General features: G+C 47.1%; 1 long non-coding RNA gene across 1 annotated transcript; it reads right to left on the minus strand.

Annotated features, from left to right (window-relative positions):
• Positions 1-8,951: 8,951 nt before the first annotated feature.
• On the minus strand, positions 8,952-13,150 carry LOC143442656 (uncharacterized). Its single transcript, XR_013110993.1, has 3 exons — positions 12,951-13,150; positions 10,836-10,956; positions 8,952-10,604 (listed from the first exon to the last, which is right to left on the minus strand). It is a non-coding gene; the product is annotated as an uncharacterized LOC143442656 (long non-coding RNA).
• Between the last annotated feature and the right edge of the window lie 11,085 nt (positions 13,151-24,235).

Genomic DNA, 24,235 nt, shown 5'->3' on the forward strand with positions numbered 1-24,235 from the left:
CAGGGCTATACAGAGAAACCCTGTCTCGAAAAACAAAAAACAAAAAACAACAAACAAACAAAAAAACAAAAACAAAAAAAAAGAAATGGGAAGATGAAAACTTGACCTGGTGATGCATTTGGAGCAGAGCCTTTGGGACTTGAGATGTCTTTGGCAGAGCTCCTGATGGCTAGCTACATAAGGAGAGAAAGGGCCTGGAAGACAGACATACACCTTTTGCTGCCTCATGTCACCTGACCCGCTCCTTGGGATGATCTAGCAAGAAGGCCATCCCTAGATCACCTGCCACCTTGCACCCCCAGAACTCAGAGCCAAATTAAACTTTCTCGTTATTGTCGTCAAAACACAGCCGGTCTGCATTGTGTCACTGTCAGTGGAAAACAGACTTGCCTAGACGGAGAACATGTACATTGCATAATGTCTAGAAATGAAAAGTTCTATAGAGAAAAAGCAAATTAGCTGGCACACAGATGGAGGTCCCTGGAGGGGGATGGCTTTGTCCTCCCAGAGGAGGTGGCGTGTAAGGTGTAAATGTTTCTGGAATGGGCCATAGGAGGGTCTGGGGTGCATGTGCCAAGGGGACCTGTGAATGAAAAGCTCTGAAGGCATGTCTAGCCTGGAGAAGGACACTACAGATTGTTTTGGGTGTCTATACCCACATCTCCAATCCAGTGCCCCTACACACACACACACACACACACACACACACACACACACACCAAAAAGAAAAGAAAGAAAAGGGAAGAAAAATCCGGGAGCAAAAAAGTCAAATTGTGTGTGTATGTGTGTGACATGTGTGTGGCTCTGTTGTCACACGTTCCTTTTGCTCTACGAGTTGAAAACCAAACGGCCGCAGAGAGGCATAACAAACACACTGTTGGCTGTACTGCTACTGCACATGTTCTTCTTAAAGCATCTGTCTGGTTTGGTGTTAGCATCAGGCAGACTATTGCAACAGACTATACATGCTCAACCCTGAACTCCTTCTAGGGTGCATGTCTCTTCAGAAAGTCATCTGTGGCTCCAGGACAGCCCGTACTCTACCTCTGACACATGGCTGCAAACTCTAGGCTGGGGTGGAAGCAAAGCTTAGCTCTGGGACAATGTAACATGTTGGCTTTTCTTTCCCTCTGTGGCTCCAACCTGGACATAAAATAGATGCGTGCTGTATAACAAACACATCCGTTTTCCCCTCCTGTCCACTCAGTTCCCAACAGTAACAACTCTGAGAGAACTCACTTACTAAGAAGTACCTTGGCCATAAGCTTTGTCTCATTTGCCAACTAGCTCGTAACTTATTTAAACTACTCTGTGTCTTCCACATGGTTAGTTACCTCTCCTTCAGTCCTGGGCCACTTCTTCCTTCACTTCTTCCTCAGAGTCTCTCAGGTGAAGCTATAGGATATTCTCTCTACAGAGCTGAGAGTGGTGGCACTCAGGAGGCAGAGATAGGTGAAGTTCTGGGACGTCAAAGCCACCCTGATCTACACAGCAGGTTCCAGGATATCCAGGGCAATGTTGTGAAAACCTTTCTCAAAGGGGGGGGGGGGGTGGAAGGAAAGAAAGAAGATGGGTTTAGTGGTCAGAAGGAGACCATGGGTTAAGGAGCCTAGAAGAGCCACATGGTGGTGCACACCTTCAATCCAAGCACTTAGGAGGCAGAGAAAGGTGAATCTCTTTGACTTTGAGGCCTGTCTGACCCACATAGCAAGTTCAAGGCCAGCCAGGACTATTTGGTGAGACTCTGACGTGTGTGTGTGTGTGTGTGTGTGTGTGTGTGTGTGTGTGATTTAAATGTCTAAAAACACATTCTTTTTAAAAGTATGTGTAAGTATTTGCCATGTATGCCATGTATGTGTCTGTTACTGAAGGAGGCCAGGCATGGATCCCCTGGAACTAGAGTCACAGACAATTGTGACACTCCCCAACCCACCATCATGTGTGTGCTGGAAGTTAAACTCCTGTTCTTTGTAAAGGAAGCAGGTGCCTGTGACCCCTGAACCATCTCTCCAGTCTCTAGATGTGCATTCTTTGAGAGGAGTCCTTCCTATTTCCCTGAACTGGACATGCTCATCAGTGAGCATGCTCAAGTCACCGAAGCCGTTGCAAACCCTCTTAGGGAGCATTCACCTCTACTTGGCTCATGAAACTTATACAAGTATCCATGTACACACACACACACACACATACACACACACACATACGTATACACAGTCATGCTCTCACAAAAGCAAGCATGCACACCATCTTTATTTGACTATGCCCTGCTAAAAACTTTCCCAGATACTCTAAAACATCACTTCTGCCTTTCGGTGGTCAGGTTCCAAGACTGGTATTGGCATACTGGAGACTGAACAAGGCAGAGGTCTAGAAATCACAGCAGGTCAGAGGTGCCAGCCTCTACAAGAGAGAGTCCCACATCTTCCAGGGACACCAGGCAGGGGACTGGGACCTTGCCTCTCAGCCTAAGAAATGAGTGTGTTTCCTGTATGCATGCCTCTCAGAGATTCCATAAGGTCTGCCTTGGGCCTCCTGCATCTAGACAAGCCTGGGAGAAGTGGAGAACCTGAGTTTCTCCCACAGCCCCCTTCTTGCCTGACAATATTTTTTCTCTGGAAGAGAGGAATCAGGGTGGAAATGATCAAATACAGTTACCAAAGAAAAAGTAAATAATAATAATAATAATAATAATAATAATAATAATAATAATAAAACCTGAGCTGGGGAACTGGCTCAGTGGTTAAGAGTTCTGGGTGCCAGGCTGGGCGGTGGTGGCGCACGCCTTTTATCCCAGCACTTGGGAGGCAGAGGCAGGTGTATTTCTGAGTTCGAGGCCAGCCTGGTCTATGGAGTGAGTTCCAGGACAGCCAGGGCTACACAGAGAAACCCTGTCTCAAAAAAAAAAAAAAACAAACAAACAAACAAAAACAAACAAACAAACAAACAAACAAACAAACAAACAAAAACCAAAAAAGAGTTCTGGGTGCCCTTGCATCAGATCTTGCTTTGATTCCCAGCACCTGCATGATGGCTCTCAACTGTAACTATGCTTCCATGGGATCCAACACCCTCTTCTGGCCTCCACAGACAAAACATCCTCTGTAAGAGCACCAAGTGCTCTTAACTGTTGAGCCATCTCTCCAGGCTCATGTCAGATCATTTAAAACTACTGGACGTGTTCCATTTTATGAAGACACCACTGCCCAGTCATCCATTTGCCACGAGTGGGTATTTTGATTCTTTTCTGATGTTCTCGACAGCACAATTTATAAGAAAGTTACCTGCATTTGTCTCCTGAGTGAAGGGAGGGTGGGGGGGGGGGCTACTGAGATGGCTCCATGGGTAAAGGCACTTGCCACAAGATCTGACAGCTTAAGTTCCGTCCTGGGACCCACATGGAGGAGAGAAGAGATTCCCACGAGTTGTCCTTGAGCTTCCCACGCAGGCGACATGGCATGTGTGCAACTCCCAAGAAATAAAAATGGTTTTTAAAATTACCTAAGGTACAGTTCCTTTGTGACTTCAAGGGATGTTTCCTATGGTCCTGATGCCCCTGATAGAACTTATGCTGAAATCCCATCTCCATGGTGACATCTGGAAAGAGACAATTGCATCCCGGGAACAGAAGCTTCATGAATGGATTAATGAACTATTAGGAAAGTGGCTTTGTCATTACACATGCTTACCACGTCATGACCTCCACCGTGACGTTATCCAGCATGAAGGTCCTCTGCAGATGTCACACAAATCTTCTTCCATAGACTTCTGGACTATAGACGTAGAGTCTTCATAAGTTAACTAGCCTCGGGTATTTTATTATAACAACAGAAAATGGACTGAGACACTTCAAATACAAAAATCACTTGACTCTTCAAATTCAAACACAGCTTTCTATTATCTAAATGATAAACTCCAAGCCTAGAGTTTAGGTTGCCAGCATTTATGTAAAAAAACAGGCACATTGGCACACACTTCAGTAACTCTTAATGCTGGGGGTCGGGGTGGAAACAGGTGGATCCTTGGAGGTTGAATTCCAGGTTTTGTGAGAAACAACTCTGTCTCAAAAGACAATATGGTAAGTGACTGAGGAAGATATCTGATACTGACTTCTGGCCAACACACACACACACACACACACACACACACACACACACACACGAACAATGGCAGCCCCCATCTCTGCACATCTGTTGCCTCAGGCCTTTTGCACTGAGTTTGGCCAGAGTCAGAGTTTGCAAGTGTTTGCTGATTGAATACACGTGTTGCTGGTGATCTACAAAGTCACCCTCCTTCTCAAGCTGGCAGCTGCTAGCTCTGGCCAGCTTCTCATTCAAGCCCCTTTGCTACATCATCATGGGGATGGGGGGGATGGGAGGTGCAAGTCCCGGCCTTAGAACACTAAGCCTGTGGTTGTTTATTCAGGACATTATCAAGGACCAAGATGACAGATAACTCTATCACTTAGCCAACAGTCAGGCATTGCGGTGTTAGGTTATTTCTGTGTCTGCAGAAAACAGTGCAACTCGGACAAAAGAAATAAATGATATCATTTTTCATTCAGGCAACTAGATTCCGTGGTACAAAAGGCTCCCTGGGGAACAAGGCTGGGACAGCAAGGCTCCTGAGAAGCTATTTCCGTCTGTCAGCTTCTCTAATCTCTTGATTTCCTCCCTCTGTCTGTTTCCTTCCTCTTGCTGGGGCCCAGTGGAGCCAGTACTCACAGGGAGGAGAGTGGTCCTCTTCGGGCTGGGGGCGGGGGACGCTGTCGGCCCAGTGACTTTTTCGCCCCTTTTCTTTTTCTTAGAAACCAGTCTCGATTTGAGATAATGAGTCTTCTCATTCACGAGTACTCACTATTCATAGGGACTTCTCCGCCCCCGCCCTGTCAATCTGGCTAAGTAAGACAAGTCAAATCTAAAAGGGAACATTTTTCTAAAAATGTGGCTAGACCGTTTGCCAACACTCAACCAGGGATGATGGTCTAGGTCACACGCTCCCTGCCAGCCTGGGTGCTTTTCTTCCGAAAGGAGACCCAGAGGTGAAACGAAGCTGCCAACGTTTGATGGTGGTGTCAGGGTGGCTCTTCAAAATGTCATCCACACCTGGGATAACGGAGGCTCTTCAGGAGTCATCTGGCCCTCCCTTCAGGAAAAGATTCCACTTCCGGTCCAGTTAGCTTCCCCCTGGTCTCCTGTCCGCTGTCTCTGTCCGCTAATCCTCCCCCATCTGTTTCCCACCCTCATCCACCCTGCCCTTTTAGTTCCTAGAAAGCAGTACCGTAGTCTTGGCAGGTAGGCCATTCATTGGTCACTCCGCTACCACTGTTACCATGGCCACCAAGGTGTCATTTAAATATGAGCACACAGAATCTAGCAGGATGGCTCGGTTGGTAAGATGCTTGCTGCAAAATCGTGAGAACCCGAGTTCAATTCCTAGCATCCGTGGTAAAAGCTGGGTGTAATTCCAGCACCAGGAAGGCAGGGACAAAAGATCCTAGAACTCCTGGCCCGACAGCCCAGCCTAAGGAGTCATCAGCGAGAGAGACCCTGTCTCAAGAAACAAAGATGGGTAGCTCCTGAGGACCAACGAAGGTTGACCTCTGGCCTCCACACGCACGCAGGCTTTGAATTCTTCTATTTCTTGATCTTGACTCCTCTGAGCTTACTAAGCTTCTTCCAGCGAAGGTTTTTTTTCTTGAAGCTCCACCATTCATAAAATCCTTCTAATTTTTTTTTCCCTGCCCTTCTCTTTCTCTCTAGGGAGACAAAGGCACACACTACAAAGCCACCTTCGACCAGTTTATTCACCCGTCCCCCACTGCTTCTGCTCATATGCCAGCTAAGTATTCCAGCCTCTCTGGTGCTCTAGGCTAGACCCTGACCTTGACTTCACCATGGCTCCTCCATGCTACCCAGCCCTGCATACCTCCAGCCGAGCCTCCAGTTCTCCAAACAGCACAGGCTCAGGTCTGGCATCTGTACAACCACCAGTCTCTTAGAAATCTTTTTTTCTCTTCAGTTTCCCTCCTGAATCTATCACTTTCTCCCTTCTCCTGACATCTAATGTCTTGGTCAAATGATTACTAGGAAACCATGGAGTTAGCAGTTTGGGGCACCTCAGAGACAGCAGGGGAGCTGGGGGTGCATTCACATGTCCAGGCCTTTGCTTTGCTCCCAGGATTCTGACAGGCAGCTCTGAAGCTGAGTCCAGGAAACTGAATTTGAAATCACACACCAGCTGGGTTCTGAGGCAGCCCTACCACATTAGCTGGCCCTGACTGAGCTGCATCTAGGTGGTGGCTGCGGATATGTATGTTTTCTGTTTTTACAAAGTTTCTCTAGTGTTTGTACAAAGTAAAAATCTGCCTCATCTAGGCAGAAAGATGGCTGACTTTTGTGCCGTTTATTGGCAATAGTTATTGTCAAAAGTAATTCCACTTATACACCCTTATACATGGTATTGCTTTTGTTGGAGATTCTAAAGTCCAGATTATGGATTTAAAAAAAAAAAATTGCACAGTCCTTAAAAGGTAAAGAGTGGACCCAGATAGAAGATCATGGCACAAGTATGGAGTTTGAGTGTGGAGTCCTGCCAAGGGTCTGGACAGAAGCATCCAGAGAGGGCCCAAGACAAACACCTTGCCTCACAGGGAACACTGGCAGCCCTGATGAGATACCAGAGACTGCTAAGGGGAAGAAATCAGGATCAGGTCCATTGAGGGGCTTGAAGCACAGGTGTAGCCCTTCACTGAGGGGCTCCAGGTGCTTCAGGGGGAGCCACATGAGAGGAGATGTCCTGGAGTCACCTTGGGTACCATTGTTTAGGGAGGTGGGAATTTGTGGGGTGGGGACAAGCAACCCCAAGGCTGTTTCTCAACAATTGTTGATGAGCTGGAACTAAAACACAGGCCATCACACTGACTCCCACAGCCCTGGGCTTGCCAGCTTCCACACCCCCAACCCCTGCCTGGCACCAGCTCAAGTTCTATGGTTCTGCACCCCAAAAGAGGAAGAGTAGCCTATTGGCCATGCCAGCTCTTCTGGACCATCAGGTGAGCATGCAGCAGGCTCCTGTCCATAGTGGAAGGCTGCTGGATAGGATGCCCAGTTATCTCCTGAGCTGCAACTATTTTAGTAACAAGGATTATGCCCATGCTGGCCAGCGCCCCAGAAGCCTGTGCTTGTGTAATAGCAAGTGCTGTTTTATTTAAAAACAGAGCTGCAGACCCACCCACAGTACAAGGACTGCTTCCATTTTGGTGTAATTCTTACCAGTCTTGCTTGGTGTGGGCGTGTGTGTGTGTGTACATCTGTTTCATATATCTGAAAAGTGACACAACCATTTTTCACATCGCAGCATCTTCATACACCCATTTTTAATGGTGGTCACACACATGTCCATTAAGGATTGGCTACTGTCTTCTGACCTACCTGTCACAATCACTTACCCCAGGGGGCCTGACTCAAACCCTGCTCAAGCCCAGGTCAGCTCGTTTAGCTCACCCTGGCTCCCTGGCCTGTTCTTCCACTCTTCTTTGTGTTCCACACTTATTATTTTCTTTACCCACGTCTGCCACTCTCCCTAAGTCACCCCTGTAAAACAACTGAGATAATATTTCCTTCAAGCATGGAAACTCCTGAGTTACCACCTACTCTGCATGTATGTGTATACATGTTCGTGTGCATGGTTGCACTTACATATGTGTGCGCGTGCACTGAAGGACAGAAGTTGATACTGGGTGTTTTCTTCCATTGCTTTTCACTTTACTTTTGCTTCATTTTGAGGCAGGGGCTCTAACTGAGCCTGAAGCTCCCCCACCCAGCACTGAGGTTACAGCTATGTGCCACAGTGCCTGGCTTTTCCTCTTGGTACTGGGGATCAAATTCTGACTCTCATACATAGGCAGCCGTCTCCCCAGCCCTGTCATTCATTTTTTAATTTCCCAGAATACTACAGTGAAGTACTGAATACTCAAGATTGCCTGCTATCTAATGTTTACATTGAACAGAGCAAGAAGTGGGGTTCCCCAGCCTGCTTCTCAGACAGATAGCAGTGAGGGGCTTGTAATGAAAAGGAGTCGGGAGGTCCCAGGGCTGGGGACAGTGAGGTCTCCCCCCACCCCTAGTTTTTCCAGTTTGCAAGTAACAGGCCAAATGTCATGTGTTCTTTCGGCATTGTTGAGAGTTATTCTTTTGGATGCAGTATGCAGATTAGTTCCCTAGTTTGGCACATCAGAAAAAGAATTCAGAGAGGAGAAAAATTAAGGAATCAGGAAGGGGAGAGAGAGAGAGAGAGAGAGAGAGAGAGAGAGAGAGAGAGAATTAGAAAGGGAAAACGAAGTAAGTACATGCCCAAGATGGGATACCTCCCCAGAATTTCAGGTGGTTTATGTTATGGGCAAGCCTTCACAAAGAGGAGGATTAATCACCAGTCAAGGTGGCAGGAAAAGGTGAAGAATTGTAGAACGGATTGGGAATTTTCAAGAATACTTGTGTCTGCCGGGCGGTGGTGGCGCATGCCTTTAATCCCAGCACTTGGGAGGCAGAGGCAGGTGGATTTCTGAGTTCAAGGCCAGCCTGGTCTACAAAGTGAGTTCCAGGACAGCCAGGGCTATACAGAGAAACCCTGTCTCGAAAAAACAAAAAACAAACAAACAAACAAAAAGAATAATTGTGTCAGCCATGTTGGTGATGGTCTGTGTCAGCCATTGTTGCGGCCCGAGCTGCCCCACGTTAGGCGCCAAAAATGTTGGGGACTGCTCTACACCATGTTTGGGGGCCAAAATGTCTCGGACCGCTCTATCAATGTTTGAACCCACACTGCCAAAAGCCTTGGGGGCTAAATTGTTAGAGCTCACACTGCCCCAAGCTGCTCCAGTCCAAGGATTCAGCAAGAGAGAGAGTGAGGACGGACTCTAAGACGGACTCAAAGAATGGAGACCAGACAGAGTGTGATTCAAACCCGTTTATTCTTCAGTCTCTCTTCTTCTCTCCAAGTCCCTAGTTCCTAGTACCAAGTCTCAGGTCCTGACCCTAGTTCCAGTTGCTAGTCTCTTTCCCAGTTCCAAGTTCTTTCTCCAGGTGCTAAGTGCTTAATTCTCTTCCAAGTACAAGTGTCTAATTCCTACTTGTCCAAGTGCCTACTCCCAAGTATAAGTGTCTAATGTCTAATTCCTAGTTGCCTGTTTTGAGTCTCAAGTGCCTACTCCTTGTGCCTAATACTTAATAATAATTTCTTCTGTCTGCCTCTTGCCTTTTATATATCTCACTTCTAAGCCACGCCTTTAAGTCATGCCCTTAGATCTTGTCTCTAAATCTGATCTCTAAGTCACGCCCTTAAGTCACACACCTTTAAGTCTCACACACCCAAGGGAAAATCCTGGGTATCTAAAACAAGATGTTATCAGAGTGTGCTCAGCTGTTGTAGGCTATTGTAATCAAGTCTGTTGTCAGGGTATATGGCTCAAGATGGCTGCAAGGATGATAGCCGCCTTCTGTTGGCTCCCCACAAGCCATGTTGGTGGTGGTCTGTGTCAGCCATGTTGTTGGTGATGGTCTGGGTCAGCCATGTTGGTGACCACCAGTTTTGGGTGGCTTTGCTGCTTTACTGTTTGAGCAGTCACATGACGTTCTGATCTTCCATTCGGGGACTTCAAAAGCCTCTGGGTAGTCCTTTCCTTCCCCCTATGCTTGTCCAGGTCACCTCACTCTAACATTCTTATGAAACATGTCAAGTCACAAAGCCCCATAGTGGTGCCAATTCAGAGACAGAAGACATGATCAAGGCCAAATGACATGTGTGCTCTTGACATTGTTAAGAGTTGTTGAGACTCAGTCTGCAATTACATTGAAAAAAAAAGGTGTCAGAAATTTAGATTTGAAACCTATGGAGATTAAACCTGAGGTAGAGGCTGTCCAGACTGGCCATACTGTAGAGTGAAAAATTATAAAGACCATATTGTGAAATATATACAGGCTTTTTCTTTACCCTAGACCTGAGCAAAAGAATGCAAGTTCCAGAAAGCGGAACTGGATGTAAGATTTCAGGCCTTCACTGCCCCAGGATACATTCCGGGTGGAGGACATTATCCCTGAATCAGAGGACGCTTGCTGGATTAACATTCCTCAAGCCTCAGGGAAGAAAAATAGTTAATCTGAAATAGTTGGTAAATGACAGGGTAGGGCACAGCGACGTGGTAAAACTACATTCTTGAGAAGAATGAGTATACAGAGTGATTTTCACATGACTCTAAATCATTTATGGTGGGTTCCTCTGGAATGTTCCACTATTTTTTTGTTATGTATCCTTGACAACCCCTCACCCCCAACCCCTTCCCACTCCCCTGGTTTGTGGTTTTTCCCTTTAAAAACCCTCCTCAGACTGACTGGCTTTGTCAAACTCTCCTCCTGCGCGAGTGTGCAGTTTGACCGCTGGCTGCCAGCTTTCTTCCCTAATAAACCTCTGCTGATTGCATCCAGGTATGGTGTCTTGGAGTTTGTGGGTGGTCGAGACTTCCCGAGACTTGAGTAAGGGTCTCCAAAGTTTGGGGGTCTTCAATACTGCCACACACAATTCAATACAAAATGAGGGGGTTGGAGGGAGAGCTGGCAAGACAGGAAAGAGAGTGTATTGTTTTTGCAGAGGATCCAAGTTCAGTTCCCACCCATATCAGACAGTTCAGGACTGCCTGGAACGCCAGCTCCCAGTGCCTCAGCCTCTGAGGGCACAGGTAATCATGTGCACATAACTGTCTACTCATATCATTAAAAATAAAAAATTCATTTTAAAATGAAACCTTTATGAAGCAAGATTCAATAGAATGGCCCTTGGCCTACCTTCTTAGGCCAAGTACATATCCATTTCAGAGCTGTTTGGCTCTTGTCGGCCCCTTGCCGGCAGGTCCAGACTAGAGGAGAGAGATCCCGGTCCTCTGAGGCTGGGCGGGATGGTGAGTATCTGTGGCCCAAAAGAAACACACCCAGCCGGGAGTCTTACAGAAGCAGGAACTCAACTTTAATGTAACAACCTCTTGTTTATATAAACTTGGAGCATAGGGAGAAGGAGTTTTGGTGGGGTGAGATGACATAGGGGGCGGGAAGGTATGGAGTGACTGACAGGGCCAAATGGCAAAGCTTTACATTAGCAACAGCCGGGCAGAGGCTGGGCCAAATGGGTCTTTCTGAGTCATCCCAATATGGAAGTGAAAGTGGATACAGAAGTGAAAGTGACAGAAGTGATGAGACAGGCCTCAAAACTAGAGCCAGGCTTAGACTCTCCCACAAGGCTGCAGAAACTTGAGCCAGGCTTGGGTTTGTACACAAGTCCCAAACCAGGGCCGAAATGGGGCCCAACAGGTTCTGCTACTTTAAGACCCATCCCCAGTCAGATTCTACCCAGAGTCAGCTCCTACAATGGTCCAAAAGGGTGTTTGGAGTATCGGATGGCTTTTGGTCTTTCACCACGGTAAATATAAAATAATTCTATTTGTTGGCAGCCCTTTCTTGCCCCAGCAAGCAGGGCATTGAACAGGGGCCCAGGGAGATCACCTGAAAGAGAAGATGGGGCGGGGGTGGGGGGCGGACAGGCGAACGCAAAGAACAGCAGCTTGTCTATAGGCTGATCAAACCACTGATTTTCCCTTTTTTCACACAGGGGTTATATGCACATAGAGGCAGGATGTGGGGAAGGGGATGATGCAGGAGCATAAGTGTTCAGGGGGAGTACAGATATCTTCCAGAATAGAGTATCAGCTGGGTGAAGGTTCAGGGGACAGGTCACTATGACTCCGCCTATGATTCACTTGTCCTAATCTAAGTTGGTACTATCCACCAAGGCTACCCAAGATCTATGATTATCCGCAAGACCTATGACTACTTGTTCTCATCCAAGCTGATAAATTTCCACCAAAGCTGCCTGTTTACAATATCTTATAGCTATCTGTTTCAGTGTTTTTCCACAGATACCCAAGACTTTGTGTTAGCAGGCATATATGTCAAGCCTATGGCTGATTTTAGGCCTTCAGTGTATAAGCAGGGATGCCCCTGACACTTTCTTTAATTTTTTTTTTGAAACAGGTTCTCTAACCAAGGCTATCTTTGAACTCACTATATAGTCAAGGATAACCTTGAATTTGAAATCTTCCTGCTTCCACTTCCCATGATGGGACTGCAGGTGTACACCACCATGCACTGCTTATGCAGTGTTGAAGATCAGACATGCATGCTTCATGTGTGCTTCACGCATGTTTCACGCACTCTCCCAACTAACCTATATCTCCAGCCCCTTCTCTACTCTATGCTCATCCCTGTTGGAACAATTTTTGGGTCAAAAGCTACTGAAGTAATCCAGTGAGAATCCAGTCTGAAACCTGGCTCATTGACTTTAGTGTTCTCTGCCTAGAAGACTGGAAGATGTGGGGTGTGTGGCTGTGTCCATCCTGGACCCAGCTGGCTCCTAACCAAATGGGACAAAGCTGGGTTTTTAGGAGAAGAAAGTCAGACAAAGGAAAGAGAGACCAAGGGAACAGGTTGCTGTGCATTGTGGACCAACAGGAGAAATGACTCTTCTGCATCCCTGTAATTAGAGATGGCCCTTGCTGGTACAGCCTCTGTGAGCATCCATCTAGGGACATTCATGGGTAGGACACAGCCATGAAAATCTTACCTAGATCTCTCTGTTCTTGGGTTTATTTACTCTCTCAGGATGGAAACATATCTGAGGCTCCCAACACACGATTGTTTGCTAGAAGACAAATACAACTTTCCAGTCCCACAACCCAAGCAGACCAAGTGAGGACCACATTCTCCAGAACACATTGGGATGTGTGAATGTATAGTAGCAGGATGGATGGCCACTCTTCCAGGCCGGCAGGCTGAAGAACAGCAATGCTTTTACCTTACAGCGAGAGCATGCATCTCTTAATCTCTGCAGCCCATTTCAAAAACACTTACATGGGACTCAAGGGTCTTCAGTAGATATCGCTGAGCTGCCAGGACCTAGACATGGATTGCAAGCCTCAAAGCAGAAAAGCACTTGGGTTCCTGTAACTGACAGTTTTCTCCACATTCAGCTTCCTAGGGATATGAGGTAGGTGGGGACCCAGGACCCCACAGCCAGTGGCTCTATCAGAACTACAAGGAACAGAAGAGAGGTTGTTTGCTCAAAGAAAAACTGTTGTGAGTAAAGGCAGTTGCTTAGCACTGGCCTGGCTGCATTTAAACTTCCGGGATTGTGAGGCATTAAGGTTGCCTAGCAAGTGTGGCAGCTCACCAAGGCTGGCCCACTGGTTGGCCCTTTAAAAGCTGTGAGCTGAACACAGCTTTTACAGGTGGATGAAAGAAGTCTAGTTGATAGTAGAGAATCTGAATTTAGAATTCCTATAAGATGATATACCACAAAAATACCATTCTTCTCATAGTAAACTTGAACTATAAAAAAATTAGTCTCCAAATCATTATGGTTACACTTAAATTTTTGTCAGTAACAATTTTCATGGATTTTTTTTTAAACTATTCTGGTATATAAGTAAGTGATGGTTGGCATTCATTGCCAATTTGACAAGATCTAGATTCATCTAAGAGACAAATCTCTGGGCTTGTCTGTGAGGAGTTGTCTCTGCTGGGTTAACTGGGAGGACTCAATCCAGCTGTCAGGTAGCACTGTCTAATGGCTGGAGTCAAGAAGGAAGAGAGAACCATGCTTTCCACTTCTGGGCCAAGGATGCCATGTTGACTGACCGCTTCATATTCCTGCCACCGTGACTTCCATGCCACCGTGACTTCCATGCCAGGGTCGACTGTTCCCTTATAGAAAACCTCCTTACATGACGTGTGTCCAGCATTTTGTCACAGCAATAAAAGACAAGTCACTAATTCTCAGTTTGTCTCTTAACCTGCAAACCCAACATCTTTACTAGCTACCCCTTGCCATCATCCCCCAGCCTCTACTCTGGAGCCCAGATGGGCCTGAGTTTGCAGTAGTCTTCCTACTCCAGCCTCATGAAGGCTGAAGTTGCTGATGTGGACAACCACCCACTAGCTGGCTCTTTACAATGGGAGTTCACTGCTCCATACTCAGACTTCGGTATAGAATCATCTGTAGGGCAGAGAAAGACAGAGAGAGAGAGAGAGAGAGAGAGAGAGAGAGAGAGAGAGAGAGAGAGAGAGAGAGAGAGAGAGAGAGACTGGAAAAGTCATTCAGTGGTTCTTATAGAAGACTGAAATTTGCTTCTCAGCACCTGAACAAAGCTTACAACCGTCTGTAACTCCAGCTTCGGGGGATCTGAGTCCTCTTTCTGGCTTTCTTGCTCCCTAGGCACATACATGCACACAATACACACACGTACACTCAGGCATGCACACATATTCATGTACATGTGAAGTTACAGGTGGCACCCAATGTGGAGCCTGAACCCACAACCCTGAGATTAAGAGTCTCATTTTTAAAGCATTTAAGAACCATCATTAAAAATAAGATATGATGGTGGCACACTCCTTTAATCTCAGCACTTGGGAGGCAGAGGCAGGGGACTTCTGATCTACAGAGTGAGTTCCAGGACAGCCAGGGCTACACAGAGAAACCCTGTCTCAAAAAAAAAAAAAAAACAAAAAAAAAAATTGAAGTTTTAAAATTGACATGTTAATTAATCAATTAATTAAAAGAAAGAGAGAGCACACCTTCTCCCAAGGTTCAGGGATCTTGTGGAAGATGGGTAGAAAGAGTGTAAAACATCAGAGGAAATAGATGACTTCAGAGAAGCAGTGAGTATTTGGTTGGAACTCCTGCTCATCCCTCCACCACAAGCTGAGAACCCTCCCTGACTCCCACAACCCTCCATCTCCCCTCCACCCCACCCCTACCCTGTCTGCTCTCCTTTCCTCCACCCTGCCTTCACAGAGAAAACTCCAAGCCAACACATCATTGTCTCTTGCCTCTGAAGTACCAGCAACCCGCCCAAGGGTGCAACTAGGGGCTCAGCTTTTGACCATATATGGGCACAATCCAGGCTCCTAGTTGACACATCACCACTCCTCATCTAAGGCCTATAAGACCCTCTTGTCTTAGCTGGGGTGCACAATTTCCCTGGCCCTATTCCTTGGGGCCAATCAACTCACCTGGGAGCAGAACTAATAAACCTGCCTTTATCTGCTTTTAATCTGATCTAATCTGGCCTATATTGCTTTGGTAGAAAACCTATTAGTGGGCAGCTGCATATAAGAGCTCACAGCAGCTGTGACATCATGCACAGGACCCGTGCAGGTTCCAGTCAGACCAAGTCGCAGGATGGAGAGGGGAGGGTGGCATGAAGCCTCACTCCAGCCTAGCAGCTATTGGCACTGGGTAGCTTCCAGGAGAATCGGTTTTCTTTAGGTGTATGGCCCCCACTAAGTCTTCCACTCTCCAGCAAAAGGCCACACATGCAAGAATATTTGGGCAGTACAGATTAGACTTGATAGGTGCTGGGTGGGTAGGAAAAAAATGGGTCTGGGAAGAGTTAGGGGAGGTGAGCAAAAAATATTGTTCAAAATGCAAAATTCTCAAAGGAGTATTAGTTAGAAGAGAGAGAGAGAGAGAGAGAGAGAGAGAGAGAGAGAGAGAGAGAGAGAGAGAGAGAGAGAGAGAGAGAGAGAGAGAGACTGACAGACTGGCAGACAGACTGACACAGACAGACAGACAGACTGAGTGACTGACTGACAGGCAGACTGACACAGACAGACAGACAGACAGACAGACAGACAGACAGACAGACAGACAGACTTGGGGCCCAGCTCTAGAGATTCTAACTTAAAGGTAAATATACAAATTTATTGAAGGACCTATTCCACTCCAGGTATATTCCCAAGGTTTTGAAAACATAAGTCCATACAAAACCTTCTACCCCAACATTGCTGGCAGCATCATTCATACATTTGAAAACAACCTAGAATTAATAATCGATGAATATATGTCCTCGATGTGGAGTGTCTACACAGTGGGAAATTATGCAACCAGAAGATGAAGTCAAGTACTGGTGTACCCCACTGCACAGGTGAACCTTGAAAACATACTAAGCAAAAGAAGCTTTTTGTCTCACGGTTGGATCCAAAGAGGCAGAGCTAGGCTGGTCGTTTCCCGGGGCATAAGTCAAGGGGATGAGAGACCCACTATGGATGAGTACGCCCTTTCTTTGTGCGCCTCGATGATGTTTTGGATTTAGGTAGTGTTGTGTTTTATAAAAAGAGAGAGGAATGGGTATGTTTGGTGGAAGTATGGTAAGGTGTGGGGGAAGGGGTGCCTCTGTGGGCCCATGCTGAGGCATCCCTTTCCCCTGAGAGACCAGCCACATGGGTATAGTATAGACTAGAGTTTATTCAGGGCATGGGAAGGGGAGTTGAGAGAAGGGCAGAGAGAAAGAGAGGAGAGAAGAGGAGTAGAGTCTGGCTATGAGCGTGGAGAGAGAAGGAGGAAGGGGATGGGGAGAGAGGATAAGGAGCAGGAGAAGAGAAGAGAGCAAGAGAGAGAGAGAGAGAGGAGGGGGCAAGCAGCCCCTTTTATAGTGAGTCAGGCACACCTGGCTGTTGCTAGGTAACTATGGGGCAGAGCCTAGAGTAAATGCCAACAGGTAGTAGTGATGGTTGCACAATCATGTATTAGTCAGGGTTTCTGTTGCTGTGACGAAACCATGTGACTAAGGCAACTTATAAAAGAAAGCATTCGATTGGGTTTACAGTTTGGTTAGAGGCCATGATCAAAAGGCCCAGGCAACAGCTGAGAGCTCACAGCTTGATCCACAAGTAGGAGGTGAGCAGAGAACACTTGGAATGGCATAAGTCTTCTGAAACCTCAAAGCCTGTCCCAGGGGCACACCTCTTCCAACAAGGCCACACCCCCTAATCCTTCCCAAACAGTTCCACCAATTGGGGACAAAGGATTCAAGCCCCTATGGTCTCCATTCAAATGACCACACTTGTAAAGACACTAAAACCCCCAAATCATACACCTTCTGTATGAGACGCATTGCTAAGTATGTTACTGTAAAAAAAAAAAAATTAGGAAAATCCAGTGATGAGTACAATGTTCTTAGATAAGTATGATGTATCATGTCCTATAGTCAATAAGGAGTTTTCCCGGAACACAGTAAAGGACAGTGGACTCACAGCATGTGAATTCTATCAAATAAGAAAATGAACAGTGAGCAGAGCAGAGTGACATGCGCCTGTAATCCCAGCAATAGGGAAGCAGAGGCTGGAGGATGGGCAGTTCACCATCATCCTTGGCTACATACAGAGTTCAAGACTAGTCTGTTCCTATCTCTATGCCCCATATTATCTGCACCATCGAAAAGAAAGGAAAAAAAAAATAGACAAGACACCGAACCCACAGTATCTGACATATTCTGGCTGGCGTTCTCAGCAGCATGTCTAATGTAGAGTTTCCTGCAGTCTCCCCAACCCCAATTCTGCCTCCTCCTTTATTGTGCAGGGCCTTGAACTACAAGTCTTGGAGCATGTCCTCTCCCTCTCTCCCTCAGAACGCCTCCAGCCTGATGGTGCATTTCCAAAAAGCTCCACGGCAATGTTCCTCTTGCTACTCTAGACCAGAATCTACCAAGACGTTTTGCTGTTCTAATTATCTCTAGATTATACAATTGCTTTCCCTCTCTTTTTAAAAACCTAATTTAATATAATTACATTTATCTGGGATGGAGAGATGACTCAGCAGTTAATAGCATTGGCTGGTTTTCCAGAGGATCCAGGTGCACACACACACACACACACACACACACACACACACACACACACACACAGGAAAACAAACAAAAATTTAAAGGAAATTACAAGGAAGGCTAAATACCATTTTCTCAGGGTTAGCTGGTGCTGGCAAAAAGCTAGCTGGGAAACACAGAAGGTTTTGAACACAGATTCCTGCAGGGTCCAAATGGTCTTTCCTGAAACAGAGAAATGCCCAACAAGAGAAAGCTTTGGAGCTAGAACCCCAGCCAGACCACAGCCCAGCAGGGTTTTTTTCTAGGCCACAGTCATCCCACACCAGAAGGCCACCTGCAGAGCTGCGGGCTGTGGAAAAGCAAGTCAGTATGCGCCCAGCCTCCATCCTGGGCCTCACAGTGGATATCCCAGGACTTGTAAGACTTTAGGCTTCTGACTAATGAATAGGAAGATCTTCCTTCCTTCCTTCCTTCTTTCCACTCGAAGCATCCTAGGCTTTTCCAGTGGCCACCCAGAACTTAAATAAGCGTTCGGTGGGCATGGCGAGACTCCGTCACAAAAATAAACTTAAATAATATCCCAGAAAATTGTAAATTGTGTATTTAGAAATCGGAATGTATGAGGCGAGTTGTCTCGTCCTGTATTATAGCTTTCATGGGACAAACAAGAATGACCCCTTGGGCTAAAGTTAGAATGGACATATAGTTTACACCAGAAATCGTCCAGTCAGGCATCAATTTGGAGCATGCCTGCTTCCAGTGGGAAATCTCTCTGGGACCCACAAGGTGCTCACAGCCCACAGCAAACTGAGGAAGGCCTCCGTGTGATCTGAAGGCTCAGGAGAGGAGCTCAATGCAGGCTGAGTGCTGACCATCCAACTGGCCACAGCTCACGTGCTCAGACAACATCACACCACAGACCCTGAGATAGAGCTTCCAGGTGGGAATGGATATTTGTGATATTTGGGATGGACAGGACATGTGTCTAGTGCCACGGAGAAACATAACTATCAACCTGAAGCCAACTCATCTAATGGATTATTTGTCTAGTATTTACTTTCTTATGTGTGTATATATTGGTGTGTGTGTGTGTGTGTGTGTGTGTGTGTGTGTGTGTGCCATCATGTGGAAGCCAAATCTCTCAACACCGAATGTCCTTCCTCAGGGGCAGCCCCATTTGGTTTTGAGACAGTCTCTTTAATGGACTGTGGGCCTTTTAGAATAGGTGAGGCTGGCTGGACAGCCCCAGGGACTCACCTCCTCTACCTGTCCCCAGAGCTGGGATCACACCTGTGTGCTGCCCCATTGGGCTTTTAATGTGATGGGGACTGAAGCCAGGTCCTCCTGTTGGTGTGGCAAGCATTTTGGCTATTGTGTTATCTTCCCAGCCCTATTTTTTTTTTAAGTTCTCTTTAACGGTGTTAGAGGTCATAATTAGGGCCTTTTAGATACTCTGAGGACTTTTAGAAAGGCTTAGTTCAGGAATCAAGTCTGATAGTACATCTCTGTAATTCCATTTGGGAAGCTGAGGCAGAGCAACGGTTCAAGGTCATCCTTGGCTGTGGAGCAAGTTCAAGGTTAGCATCTTTGTTACATGATACCCTATCTAAATAAAGTAGAACAGTAAAATAAAATGGCATCTTAGATAAGTATATGTTTTCCTTTACGTATGTGGTTGGTTTTTTTGTCAGTTTGTTTTGCTTTGCTTTGCCTTAAGACAGGATCTTACTGTGTGGGCCCAGCTGGCCTTGAACAAGTGATCCTTCTCGCTTGGCTTTTTGAGTGGTGGTATTACAGGCACGAACAACTAGACTCTATTCTGTTTTGTTTTACTTTGGTTTGGTTTGGTTTGGTTTGGTTTGGTTTGGTTTGGTTTGGTTCGGTTTGGTTGAGACAAGGTCTGCTGTGTAGCTTGAGATCCCCTGGTATTCACAGTGACTCTCCTGCCTTAGCCTCCCAAATTCCAGGCTTATACATGTGTGTCACCATGCCCAGCAGCTCCCTCATATGCCTGCATCCATGGCTCATGATGAGACTAAATCAGAGTGGCAACCCCAGAAGTCTCCCAACTAGACAGGGTCCGCTGTTTACCTAAAACCCCAAAGGGCAGTATCCCTGCTCCATCCTGGGATCCAAGGTCAAAGAAGCCACCAGGGCCCTGAAGTAATGAGGGATCCAAGAGGTCAGCTCTTTTCCCAGGGCCTCCAGTAGACAATGCCAGGTAAGACCCAGTGGCTGAGGGGGCACTGTGTGCAGTCAGAAGGACCATCGGGGAAAGGCTGTATTCATCCAACATGCACAAGGTGCAGGTGGCGTGAGGGTGGGGGGACAGGACTGCTCCCAAGAGGCTAAGGAAGACAGATCACTGTGACTATGACTGGCTCACCTCAGCTTTCTACTCCTTCCCCTGTGCCCAGAAGAACCTGGAGCTACAGAGCTGCTCTGAGAGGAAAGATGAAAAAATCAAGAAGGGCTCGTTTTCACATCTGTAATTACTGAGTTCGGTTGCGATTGCTGCAGCTGGGCAAAACAGGGTCTCAGAAAGACCCCAGGAAGAGAATGTGTATTTCCTACACACACACACACACACACAGAGAGAGAGAGAGAGAGAGAGAGAGAGAGAGAGAGAGACAGAGAGAGAGAGACAGAGAGAGAGAGAGAGACAGAGAGAGACAGAGAGACAGAGAGAGACAGAGAGAGAGGGAGAGACAGAGAGAGACAGAGAGACAGAGAGACAGAGAGACAGAGACAGACAGAGACAGACAGAGACAGAGACAGAGACACAGAGAGAGACAGAGACACGGGCAGAGACACAGACCGAGACAGAGATTGCAGATCATTTATTTCTTCTTTCTGTTCTGTCACTAGCTGACTGAGATGTACAGCCTTTCTGGTTGTGATCCCTCGGGCTTCATGATTTTACAGCAGCCACCACTACTGAAGTTCAAGGTATAGCCAGAGTGCATGCAAGGAAGGACATGCAGAACGTACCCCAGTAGGGCATGGCCCTGAAGTGAGATTTGCCTCAAGTCCTTCAGAAGACAATTTGATAGAAAATAAAAAGAAAGAAAGAAAGAAAGAAAGAAAGAAAGAAAGAAAGAAAGAAAGAAAGAAAGAAACCACTGCAGACAGCCTAGGGGCTGGATAGATTGTCCTGGAGACTTCAGTGGAGTAGATCCTGGCGACTTCAGCAACTGATTTACAATCTTGTAGTTACAACAGTTAGAAACAACAGACACCCAGGCTTCCACTAGGAATTAAGGACTTGGGGTCTGGCTGAGTTGGCTGAGTGCTTGCTTAGTATTCATGAGGCCCGAGTTCAATCCTCAGAGTGGCATAAACATGATATGGGGGCACATGCCTATAATCCCAGCACTTGGGACACAGATGGAGGGAGAACTCAACAGATGGCCTTGTTAAGTTCAAGGCCAGCCTGACCTTGCCTTTAAAAAGCAAGCAAATAGACAAAAACAAAGACATCAAGTGCATCTCTGGCTAATCAGTCAGTAAGTATTTATTGACCATTTATTATCTATATTGAACCTCTGCTGTGTATTAAATAACTACTATGTGTTTTGAACAACTGCTCTGTGTATAGAACACCTAATGTGTGTATCCAACACCTACTGTGTGCCAGGCTATTTTAGGCAGTTAGGATAGTTCAGTGAATGAACAGACAACTTTTTTTTTTGGGGGGGGGGGGTGTTTCGAGACAGGGTTTCTCTGTATAGCCCTGGCTGTCCTGGAACTCACTCTGTAGACCTTGGCTGGCCTTGAACTCAGAAATCCGCCTGCCTCTGCCTCCCAAGTGCTGGGATTAAAGGCGTGCGCCACCACTGCCCGGCATGAACAGGCAACTTAAGCATAACAAATGGGCCTTGAAGATCGGTTTTTGTGTCTGCTCACATCAGTCCCGAGGAAACAGGTGTCCATGCTTCAAGCTGAGCAGACCTGTGATAAATTTAATTACAAGGCATTTCCTACTCACCCACCCAAGCTCTCCTCCCCCTCAGATCTCCAGTTAAGGCCAACTTCAAAATCCCTCAGTCCTAGCTGAGAGCTCAAAGATCCCAGCCGGTCCTTCTGCAGCTTGTCCCTAGAGAAAGGATCTTTGATTTTTTTTTTTTTCCCTAAAGAAATGCAGGAAGTTTAATTATCCCATGGCTGTAGAGGTGGTTCTCACTTGTCAGAATTCAGAGTAGTAGACAGGTCCTGGGAAGACCCTTGTGCTAGGCCGAGGCTGCCCTGGTGGCTCTCTGGGCTGGGCCCCAGGCATGAACAGTAAGAATGCTTTGAACCCCTCCACTGCATGTGGCCTTCGGTTTTACCACTGGCCTCTGTGGGCAGTTTAATTAATAAATGTCCATTGCTTGTCATTTGCCATTAACAAACCAGGAGGGGTTGGAGGTGAGGTGCTGAGAGGCCAGGAAAGCCGGCTCGAAGCACTGCACATGAGCGAATTAAAATCCTGCCTATCAATCCCTGGCCTGGCAGCCCCACACCATGCCCCTCTGGCTCAGACTCCACGCCCACAGATTTTGGGAAGGCTGTTTAGCCACACCGGTGGGAATCCACTCTTACAACTTTGATCTCAGGCAGGCCCCACAAAATCACCTGAACCCCTTTCCTCTATGAACTCTATGGGAGGGTAGCACCACCCCCAGCACCACATAAAATGGACAGTGTCAAGACACAGTTGGCACTCCATAAACTCTCCCAGTTAATGTGATACACTTCAACTCTCAAGGGACGCTCTTGGGCCTGGAGAGACAGTGCCAAGAAAGAGAGGCAGAGGTTGGAAAAGCCACGATTGGCTGGTTTATGCTGCATGGTTGGTCCAGTGAGTCCAGGTCTCAGAGGCCCAAGAATTAAAGTCAAGTTTACTGTGTAACTGTTGGCTCCTGCCTGGCTCTATACCCTTCACTCCTGTGTGGGGTTCGTGGGATGTTTGTAACTGGGTAGCCTCCATGTTTAGAGCAGAGGAAAAAAAAAGATAATATGGGATGAACCATCCTTAGCACTGGAGCTTCTAAGAGAGAGGCACATAGGTTGCAGACTCTCACTGGCTAAGTAAGTCAGTGGGTAAGAGAAGTAATACTCTTCTAGAGAAAGGAGCAGTCCCGTTTGCGAACATTAGCACAATGAAGTTTACACAGGCCCGTGGATAATGAGACACGAAAGAAACCCCCTTATCAAGGCTAGGAAGTAAAAGGGCGAGGGTCAGAAGTCAGGGATGGTCTCCTGAGGAGGTGACAGGGAGCTTCTTGCAAAAGGGAAAGGAGTTCACTAGGTGGAGAAAAGAAGGGCCATCTGTGGAGATGGCAGGGTAGCTGGGGGTGTCTGAGCTGGGGGTGTGTCCGGGACGAGCTAGGCTGGGATCCTGCTGGCTGTGTCCGACAAGCTAACGATTCTGACAACTCTCAAAGAGAAACGGGAAGATTCTGAAGAGTCAGACCTGACTTAAAGTAGGGGAGGTGGAATGGAGGCTGTTTCTTCCGAAATGCCAATCAACAGGCACCGCCAGGGGTTAATCAGGGAAAATCCACAGGTAAGGTTTCCAGCCTGGCACCAGGGGTGTGGGTAGGAGGAATCCAAGCAGTTCCCATAGGGTGCCAGGAGGGTCACACTGCAGGGCACGGGACTGAGCCTGGGTCCCTAACAAGCCAGGAGGACCCGCGCGACCTCCCTCCCAGGCCCCCCCCCCACCCCCCCAACTCTACCCCGTGTGGCATCCAGCTCCTCCTCGGCCCCCGCAGGCCAAGCCTGGCTGCTATTTGTGTGGGATCCGATTGTAATTTGGGCCCCTGTGGGCCGCAGTCAATTGTTTGCACAGCGCCAGGCTGAAATAGCCCGGCGCGCGGCCCAGGAAATGAGCTCAGGCCCCGGCCGCGGCCAGCGCTGGGCTCCGGCTCCCCTGCCCGGCGCCCGGCCGCGACCGCCCGGCGCGGCTATTTTTTCATTTGACCGACTTCAACAGGCAATTTGAATTATGAGCATGAAAACGTGCCTCGGGCTCTGTCTGCCACCAAAGGCTTGGAGAGAGTGGGAGTAGCTGGCATGGGTCCCCGAGAGGCTCCTCTGGGGTCGGGGTGGGGACGAAGCAAGGCGGGATCAGGGAGGCCACCTTCATGGAAGCAACAAAGAAAGTCATTATCCCCTGGGGACAGGTGACAGTTTTACAGAGTGAAGTCTCACTGTTAGGACCCTAGAACATGTGAAAGACAGTGTATCCATTTTTGCATCTCTTCCCCACACAAGCATACATATACATTTACACACACACACATACATGCACACACACTCACACACACATACACACACGTGCGTACATGCACACTTACACAAGCATACCTATATACATTTGTCAATATTGCAACTATCACAGGGCATACAGAATTCTGGGCCTGAAATTTGAAATAAATTAATATTTTTATTAATTCTTTGAGAATTTCATATTGTGTTTTGATCATATTAATTCCAACTCTTTCCCCTCAATCCCTCCCAGATCCAACCCCATCTCCCCAACACCCC

Source organism: Arvicanthis niloticus, chromosome 6 (genome assembly GCF_011762505.2).
Source record: "Arvicanthis niloticus isolate mArvNil1 chromosome 6, mArvNil1.pat.X, whole genome shotgun sequence".
In the NCBI taxonomy this organism is placed as follows: Eukaryota; Metazoa; Chordata; class Mammalia; order Rodentia; family Muridae; genus Arvicanthis; species Arvicanthis niloticus.